Here is a 10,274-nt window from a genome sequence, read left to right on the forward strand (position 1 = left end):
TTTAGTCTGGGCCATTCTTTTGAATTAATTATTTGAAATCAGGTTATCCTTTTTTTGAGCAGTCAGACTGCGTTGCGCTTGAATATTTTGGGTCAGTTTTGACACGATAAGAAAAAGTAAAGAGAGAGAAGACAAGTAAATATTCCATAATTCGAATCGGGTACAGCTGCCAACATGAGTAACGTAGAAGTTTCAGCTTCTCAGTCATTCAGCGATTTAAGTACAGACAGACACATTTAAATAAAGAAATTTCAAAATGTACAGAAAAAGTGCGTACAACGGAAGAGTAGGCTAAATGGAAGAAGAGGGAATCTGACGAATGAAAGTAAATCAAAAAGGAAAGTAATTACAAAAATAGAAACAGATAAGGAAAAATTATAGACACTAACTATGTTCAGTGAAAAGGTGTTATCAAAGTTGTAAGTGGAACTCATACTGACAGCACGGATATAAAAGGAGGTGACAGAGTTACTGCTTTGCTTTTCTTCCTTTGGCCTTTTTTGCAGTTTGACAGCTGAAAAATCTGGTCTGCTCAGCTGTAGGTGGCGTATCCGGGATCTCAACAGCAAAACAGGTGCGTTGAACCGGCGGGGCGCGAGACCTGCTGCAGACAAAATAATGCATCGTCAAGGCTGCCCGAGGCCGGGCTGCTATAAAGGCGGCCCCCGGCCCCGCGTCCACACTGCAGCCGCGACTCCCAGGCATCGCTACTCCCCCTCCACGTCACACCATGAAGGCTTTCGTAAGTACCCTGCACCACTGCTGACTAGCAGTGACGGAAAAGCCGACCGGTTAAAACTTATACCGGCATTTTACTTCTCAATAACTGATTTTTTTCGATAGTTGTTTGATCTGGCTTATAACATGTGATCTGTATGTTTTCCTAATAACCGGAAGGAATAACAGGAATATCAATCATCCATAGCAGCACTATTAAAATTTTTAGTTTGTAAATAAATCTTTTTAAAAACGGGGTAAATTTTATTCGTAAAATTTCCATTTGTTTAAAAAATTGCCTAATTACAGAAAACGGAAAAAACGGTCAGCGCTATTTTAATAATGGAAACGACTAACAAACACGTGGGGTAAGCTTCGCAGAGACAGCAATACACCTGCTACCACGTGGCGTGTCCTATTGTATGGTACGCATGTACATGCAGTGTGCGAGACTGTATGGTAGAGTCTCACTATTGTCGTTGGACGTTACTTGTATCACGTAATGGCACCGTCGCTAGTGTAGAAGCATTTTACGAATTGCGATTCCAGTGAACTACAACGCTCCATTTCCTTTAAAACAGGGGCGGGCAAACGTTGCACGCGGCTCATGAGCACACAGCGCTGCACGTGTGCTGCTCGCGTGCAATCGTCGACGGGGGCAGCGGCGACAGCAGGCAGGTTGCCGCAGTGTAGTTCCAGGCTAAGCTACGGACGTTGAAGCGAAGCGACCACTACGTAGCGAATTTCAGTAACCGGAAAATGCAGAGTGAATCAAGGAAACGGAGAATTGGAGATTTGCTATATTTTAAAAAGGAATGGGAGAATCATTTTTCCCATGTGCAAAAACGTGAAAATTGGAAATGTATAATATGTGACAGTATTCTCGCTGGTCAGCGGAAGTTTAATATTGAACGCCATTATAATAAATTTCAGTATGTTGCCGTTCTTAGTGCAATAAAAGAGGAATTTCTCAAGCGATTTGGGGATATATCTTACTTATCCCAAGGTTTTGAATAGTTCTCGAGACAATCTGCTGTTTCTGTAAATGATATTCATCCCAGTATGCAAATGGAATTAATAGGTCTACAGCGTAATTCTCGTCTGAGAGAGAGGTTCCTTTTGGCAAGACGTGTGACAGATTTTTATCACGACTTTCCACAGCAAGTTTCCTCGTCTCCATCGTGAAGCCGCGAAGATAATGTCAATGTTTGGCTCGACATACGTTTGTGAGAGATTTTTTTCTGTTATGAAAATTAATAAGTCTCGGTTAAGAGCAAACATCAGTAATGAAAACTTGCGTAACTGTTTGCGTTTGTCTGTACGTAGAAATTTTGTTCCAGACATTAAACGTATTGTAAACTCCACCTGTGATAATTAAATAAAACGTATCGTAGGTAATAGGTACTCTTTCAAACGATGATTACTTTCAAGCACTCCTACTACCCTTACTCCTTCATTCAATAAAGCAGGCCAGGAAACAAAACGCATTACAGAGGAAGAAGCGGAGAGACGGTATGGTGGGGAGGGGAGAGAAACGGGTGGCCAGCTTGCCCCTGTGTGCACGCAGAACACCTGTTAACTGCACACGTGCATGTGCACCGCACACGTGCATAATTCCTGCCCGCCCCTGCTTTAAAAGATTAAAAACGGAAGCCACAACAAACTGGCGACATAGTAATAGGAGAAAAAAACTTATCAATTCATTCATAGTTTAAAGTAAAAATAGAAAGTAGGTGGTCTGTAACCCATGTCTACACAATATGCGCCGTGCGGGATTAGCCGAGCGGTCTATGGCGCTGCACTCTTGGAGTATGCCGTTGGTCCCGGCGGAGGTTCGAGTCCTCCCTCGGGCATGGGTGTGTGTTTGCTCTTAGGATAATTTAGGTTATGTAGTGTGTAAGCTTAGGGACTGATGACCTTAGCAATTAAGTCCCATAAGATTTCACACACATTTGAACATTCTTTTACACAATACGCGTTTATCTGCTTGCAGCACTTGAAACCGAAATATTATCTCGAATCATAGAGTTAGTCAACCTCAGCCTTCACATTTTAGAACTGAATATTCGTAATGCCCACATAGCGGTATGATCCTCGATTATAACACGATTTTTGAGCAGAGTTTCCAAAAACTAGAATCAACAGGAGGATATTGGTGATTTTTTGTAGTATTCAGTCACTTATCAGCGAATGGTAGTGTGGGGCGGCGGGTAGAATAATAATGCTGTTATATAAATATTTGTAGAATGTAGAAGCACTGCATTTCCCGTTATTTAGAATGTTATTTATGCTGTCTTTCGCCGTTCTCAACACTGGCTCTCTAACTACAATATTGGCAACCAGAAAGTGATTAGCAAAACGTGAAGCCTGTAATTAGAATTCCTAGTGCCCACTTCATCTGAGAATACACTTATAGTTACAGCTCATAGCTCTGAGGAATTAGGAGATTGTCCGGGATTTATAATCAAAAACGATTTTCTAAAATAGTTGAGTATATTCTGAAATGGCTCTGAGCACTATGGGACTCAACATCTTAGGTCATAAGTCCCCTAGAACTTAGAACTACTTAAACCTAACTAACCTAAGGACAGCACACAACACCCAGCCATCACGAGGCAGAGAAAATCCCTGACCCCGCCGGGAATCGAACCCGGGAACCCGGGCGTGGGAAGCGAGAATGCTACCGCACGACCACGAGATGCGGGCAGAATCCACACAACCTAACTAACAGAGCAGTTCAGAGTCTAATGCGCTGATGCAACTATAATGTCCAAATTAAATGTTTAAATGAATGCTCGCCTTAATTTGATGATTAGGTTCATCAAACGCCACGCTAAATAATGGTAGAATGTTTGTCCCGCGACGGCACGTGAAAATACGACAATACGCAAACTGAAGATCGATAATTAAAGTCAACCCAGAATTAACACTTCATTCGAAAATGATTTCATGGTTACGCGTATCCCAAGTAACTTAATACGGCATCCGAGACTGTTTATAGCAATGATACCGACGCGACTCCTGACACAGATGGTGTGCTATTCAGCGTCTGGAGAGAACTGGGGCCTTTTTTCCTCTCGCAGCGTTCTTATATATAAAGCCGCGGTGCGGACGGCTAAGGGAACGCCTGATCAAATCGGCTCTCCCGACTAGCCGCTGGGCTAGTAATGCACCACTTTAAGTTACCGAATAAATCATAGCTTCTTTTGCTGATGGCCGATGAAACTCTCAATTTAAATGTGCATTCAACACAGAGGTAAGTAATCATAATAAAAGTTTGACGTGGCTAAGTTAAATATTTTGGGCGAGAGAATTAATTTAATTACACTGCACGCAATAGACGAGCTCTGAACTTGCCCTTTGGAGATACGCAATCACTATAGTTTTATAGTTATTCAGTTGAAAGTTCTCACATCTTTATGATTATAGCGGATCTCCATTCTACTTAAATATAAACATCCTAGCCTTATATATTAGCCTACTTAATCTATCTTGCTTCCTTAATTTTTAAGACAAAAACCAGAAAATTATGAATTTCAACTAAAATCTTAATTTGTGAGATCCAAAGTACTATTTCTATTAAATTATTATGGAAAAGGAATCTAAATATAAATTTTTGTCTCTAGCTCTTTTCTGTTGCGCCAATGATTTTTACAGTAAAATGTCCAAATTTCGAAAATGGCTAAAGTTATCAAACTGGTATTCAACACACATTAATTTAGTATTACTCCTGACATGCTAGAAATGTTTTAGGTTATTTGCTTGATTTCTAAAGCATTGCGCAACATTTATGATGTCAGAGCTAGTTACAGCAGACTGGCTGGCACACAATGGAAAGACATGTGAATTTACTACAGCGTGAGTAGGCTGCTTCCCTACAGTAGGTCTAAGTTTTCTTTTATTTGCGTATTTAATTTAACATTTTCATTCTATGTATTTTGAAACTGAAGGAGTCAAAATTTCTCATTCTTTGTTCGATTTGTACGCTTATCACAGGAAATAATGGGTACGAAAAAACGGAAATCGGTTATTCCAGAAACAAAATGAGCGTTCTTAACACCGAGGTTAAACTGACGTTGGAAACAACCGATACCACCTAAAACAGATTGTTTCAGCGATAACCAGCATCCCTACTAATTATGAAACCAGAATTCCTTCATTTCTGGCGAGTGCCCAGCTGGTTCACAGAACGTGTGCAAAGATGTCGTTCTGCTTTTGGTCTGCTAGAAATCTGAGTGGTAGTTTCAGTGACGAGTAATGGGCAATAGGCAAGAAATTCTGTGAGCCAGCTTTAGAAACAAGTGATGTTGAGTGCATTCGCAGCTTCTCCCCCGACAAAACTTCTATGAATGTATTCCTTTGCTGAAGATCAGCTCGTGTAATCTCAAATGGATAAATCTCTACCAATCTCTTAAGCTGACAGCACTTTGTTCAGTAATACATGTCTCCATCGAAAGATAAATAGGAACTTGTCATCTGTAATATTATTACCGTCTCTTTCTTCACTAAATGTATTCCCATTAACGAACGAGATAATGACGACAATATATTTAACCAAAATCGATGTTGGAGTCACTAAAACCCAGCATCGTACCCATTCAAGGACGCTATGAAATCGATAATGGAGTAAGTATGTGCTCAGAAGTATCGTCGCACGTACTACGCAGTGTATTATGTTGAAATGGTTCAAATGGCTCTGAGCACTATGCGACTTAACTTCTGAGGTCATCAGTCCCCTAGAACTTAGACCTATTTAAACCTAACTAACCTAAGGACATCACACACACCCATGCCCGAGGAAGGATTCGAACCTCCGACCGTAGCGGTCGCTCGGTTCCAGACTGTAGACCCTAGAACCGCACGGCCACTCCGGCCGGCGTGTATTATGTATGCTATATGATGATGTATGTGCTAATTATCAGTATCACGTATTGAATTTTTTTCGTTAATGCTTCTGAGCAAGTTCTTGAAAGCGCAATTATTTCGTCATGTTCCAAGGAACCTGATAAAGGAGTAAAGCGCCTCAGATATCATCTGGATCGTGGCTGTTAAAGGCAATTAAATATTAGGAACCAAAAAAGTGAATTTTTACAGTAATGTTTACTCTTCTGCTTGATTCACTAATAGCCCGCATCTCGTGGTCGTGCGGTAGCGTTCTCGCTTCCCACGTCCGGGTTCCCGGGTTCGATTCCCGGCGGGGTCAGGGATTTTCTCTGCCTCGTGATGGCTGGGTGTTGTGTGTGATGTCCTTAGGTTAGTTAGGTTTAAGTAGTTCTAAGTTCTAGGGGACTGATGACCATGGATGTCAAGTCCCATAGTGCTCAGAGCCATTTGAACCATTTTTTTTTTTTTATTCACTAATATCTACGTAAAGTTCCGCACTGCGCTTTGCTGTCTGTTTTTGAAAGATGATCTCAGGAAATTCTGTAAGGATTTTGAAACGGTTTTCGCTAAACAGTGATTCACAAGGAATACTTGTGTATATAATGGATAACCATTTCGTGTAAAGTGCCTGAACTATGATGATGTTTGTCTATTAAGATGTGGATTTTGAGAACTTTCCTGCCGTCTATTACTTAAATCATTCAGTTATATGAAAGTGGTGATATTCAGTTGTGTAAAGTTTTAATTGTTTAAAGTTTTAATCATAGGTCTACGCACTGACCTATAAACAAAAATAGCACTACACCAGAGAAGCCATCTCGCGATACATACTCTTACTCGTGTGAAGCTGGGTTGGGTCGCTGCTATTGCATAACAGGATGTTAATTTTGTAGTTCAGAAGAGCTGCCCTCATCATACATTCTTAGAAGAGTAAACCTCAGGATATCATTTATAAGTAGCCAAAAGAACTACCAGTTGGTTATATCAGATAAAAAGGGGTTCAAAGGGCTCTGAGCACTATGGGACTTGACATCTATGGTCATCAGTCCCCTAGAACTTAGAACTACTTAAACCTAACTAACCTAAGGACATCACACACAACACCCAGCCATCACGAGGCAGAGAAAATCCCTGACCTCGCCGGGAATCGAACCCGGGAACCCGGGCGTGGGAAGCGAGAATGCTACCGCACGACCACGAGCTGCGGACGGTTATATCAGAGTTTGATATACAGGATGTTTTATAACTAACGTTACACACTTCTGGAGGTTGTAGAGGGGACTTCGTAGACCACGCTTTACATAGGAACCCGTGTCCAGAAACGTCATCCATCGACGCTACAGAGCGTCAAAGCTATGGGCGCCAGCGCCTTAAATGTATGTATATTCAGGGCGCTTCCGTGATCATGTTTCAGATGTTCTAGGATGATGGAGAAGGATAAATGTATGAGACTGAGATGTCACTGTACCGGAAACGAACGAGTCGAAAGTTATAATCAAAACTCGTTCGTAACCGAGCGAGGTGGCGTAGTGGTTAGCACACTGGACTAGCATTCGGAAGGATGACGGTTCAACCCCGCGTCCAGCCATCCTGATTTAGGTTTTCCGTGACTTCCCTAAATCGCTCCAGGCAAATGCCGGGATGGTTCCTTTGAAAGGGCACGGCCGACTTCCTTCCCCATCCTTCCCTAATCCTTTGAGACCGATAACCTCGCTGTTTGGTCTCTTCCCCCAAACAATCAACCAACCAAAACTCGTTCGCATACCTCAGACAGTGGAATACATGTAAAGGACTGTAGGGTAGGTAACTTTTAGAGGTGATAGTACGGACCAAAACAATAAAAAATTACCTGTAAACAGGGGCTCTAAAATTCATACCTTATGAGCAATGAGCGCTTGTTCAATAGAGGACATGTGTTTCACAGTAGCGAAGGTGAACAAGTGATCATAGCTTCTCAGGTAAGCATTTTAGAGCGCACGTTTACTGGACATATTTCCCTTATTTTGGTCCATACTACCATCTCTGAAAGTTGCCTACCGTACAATTTTAGCTACACCGGTACCAGTACATGTATTCTACTGTCAAAGGTATCAGAACGATTTTCGCTTATAACTTTAAGACTCGTTCGATTATGGTACAGGAACCCCTGCATCAGATTGATACATTTATCCCTCTCCATCATTCTAGAAAGTCGGTAACGTCACCAAGGAATCAACCTGTGGGTAAGTGCATTTACAGGCGCAGGTTCCTATAACTTTGACGCTCTGTAACGTCATTGGATGACGTATCCGTACATTGGTTCCTATGGAAAACTTGACCTACTAGGGACCCTCTGCAACCTCTAGAAGTGTGTAACACGAATTGTGAACGCACCCTGTGTATGTAGAAAAAAACAGATCTGTTTAGACTCTGATAAAATAAAAGCTAATGCTAGAAACTGACTCTTTATACAGTCTCTGCTGCAATATGTCTGAAAAAAGTTTCGAACCATTCGCCTGAAGTGTCAGATACCAATGTATGTTACACTTCATATCTTCACCGTATTCCATGTCTGTCTGACTGCTTGTATTTCACCGCTGTCCACAGGTCTGCTCTTTCCTCGTAGTGCTGCTGGTGGCGGCCGTGTTCGCCCAGGAGAAGGCCAAGGAGACCCTGAAGGGCGCCGAGGCCTACTACGCCTACGCCGCCCCCTACGCCGCCCCCTACGCCTACAGCGCCTTCGGCTACCCCGCCGTCAGCGCCTACTCCGCCTACCCCTACGCTGCCGCCGGCTACCCCTACTACTACCGCTGAACACGGACACGACTTCTACGAGGATGCAGTTCTTACTTCAGTGACTTCTGTACTCTCTTCCTTCCTTCAATAAATACATCTGTATCACAAAACATACCATTTATTTATTTATTTAATCGTATGGTGATTTCATACAACATACAGTTGATATAAGGCAAATGATTTTATACAATATACATATGATATAAGACAAGATTAAACCTTACAGTCCGTCTTTTTCAACCAGGTAATTAAGCTAGGTGTGAGAGTGAACAAGTCTCCAGGAATTCCAGGGTATGAATGAAATGGACTAAATGTTCAATTGTCTGCTCTTCTTGATTACATTCACACATTGGTCAACTGCTCCAGCTCCATTTGTACCTGAAGTAGCTATAACAACCATGTCCGGTCCTTAACCTGTTGAGGCGGCACCAAAGTTTCCTTGGTAGGTCAAAACCTTTTGGCTTCTTTGTGGGATCAAGGTGATGGGCTCTTGTTCCCAATATTTTTGTTAATCATTCATGCTTCCAGCTTTCATTTAGATCAAACCCATCCGCGATGAGTCGTCCTGCAGTAACACTTGCTGGTCTTCTTGATCGCAATCGTTTCTGTGGCGGATGACAGAATTCCTGGTGCAGTGGTAGAGAAGGTGATGCAGAGATTTTCTTGGCCTCCCTCAGTACAGCTTGTTTCCGCCTTAAGTGAGGTGGAGGGATGTAACTCAGTACAGGTAACCAGTGGCATGGGGTTGATTTGATGGAACCAGTAATGCAGCGCATACAATATGCCCGGAAACATAACTAATAACCGTCCTTTGCAGGATCATCCAATTAGAGACGAGAAAACATACCATGGAGTTGTGTCAATCATTTCCCATTGCCCGTGCAACATCTGGAAGTACTCTAGATACCAATTACACAGACAAGGATTCTTAGTTGGAATAACTATGATGTAACTTTTACTTACAAACCTTCAAAAGGAATAATTAATTTAAATAATGAGAGATTGGCATTGAGGTTCTAGTGATTTTCTGTATATAGTAACTTCTTCACTGGATTCCAAGAGATAAGAAAAGATTGGGTTGATGACCTAATGGAAAGTGGATAGGTGACAATAGAGAAAATGGATGATCAACATGGATACCCATTGTACTTATTGCTCTAGACTTCTAGAGATGTCACATAACCTTCCCCACACAACACAAGGCAACCACAAGTGTTGACGATCGGACGTCACGTCGCGAGTGCAGTGCCATATAGGGTGATTGACAGTGCACTATGGGCCAGATCGCTGCCGATTTGAATGTGGGCTGTTAGGAACCGCCGGCCGGAGTGGCCCAGCGGTTCTAGGCGCTACAGTATACACTAAGTGACCAAGAGTTCGTTTGTCAAACACTTGTGGTCGCCCTGTGTAGAAGTTTACATGTGTGGAAACATTATCTCTGACATATTTCAAGATCCAGGCTGGATACTGTTGACCTCAGAAAACGTAATTCTGGTGTAATCTCCGATTTTCACCGAATATCGTCTCTATTTCAATGTCGGTTAACCCATGACATGCTGCTATGGAGTTACCTGTAACTAACTGCTCATATATCGTAAACATATACGCTGTACGCAAAATCAGCCCTGACTCTATTTCTTTTGTACTGATTCTCCTGTTTCATTCATCTCTCTGAACAAAATGAAATGACTTGTTTCTTTCTGTACAGTCGTTGGTTCCTTTCTCTAAACCTCTTCTGTTATACACAGATAGCTGGAATCTAACAAAAATTGATAAAAGCAGTTAAAATCTACTTCGCAGTACGGAATATCAGACCAGCTGTGGCTGGATTGAAGAGTTTTTAGCAAACAGAACACAGCATGTTGTTGTCTATGAAAATACGTCTACAGACGTTAAAG

At 42.0% G+C, this 10,274-nt stretch overlaps 1 long non-coding RNA gene across 1 annotated transcript; it reads left to right on the forward strand.

The window, feature by feature from the left end:
- Nucleotides 1–592: 592 nt before the first annotated feature.
- LOC126253504 (uncharacterized) lies at nucleotides 593–8,488 on the forward strand. Its single transcript, XR_007545982.1, has 2 exons — nucleotides 593–742; nucleotides 8,188–8,488. It is a non-coding gene; the product is annotated as an uncharacterized LOC126253504 (long non-coding RNA).
- Nucleotides 8,489–10,274: the final 1,786 nt, after the last annotated feature.

This window comes from Schistocerca nitens, chromosome 4, assembly GCF_023898315.1.
Source record: "Schistocerca nitens isolate TAMUIC-IGC-003100 chromosome 4, iqSchNite1.1, whole genome shotgun sequence".
Taxonomy (NCBI): domain Eukaryota; kingdom Metazoa; phylum Arthropoda; class Insecta; order Orthoptera; family Acrididae; genus Schistocerca; species Schistocerca nitens.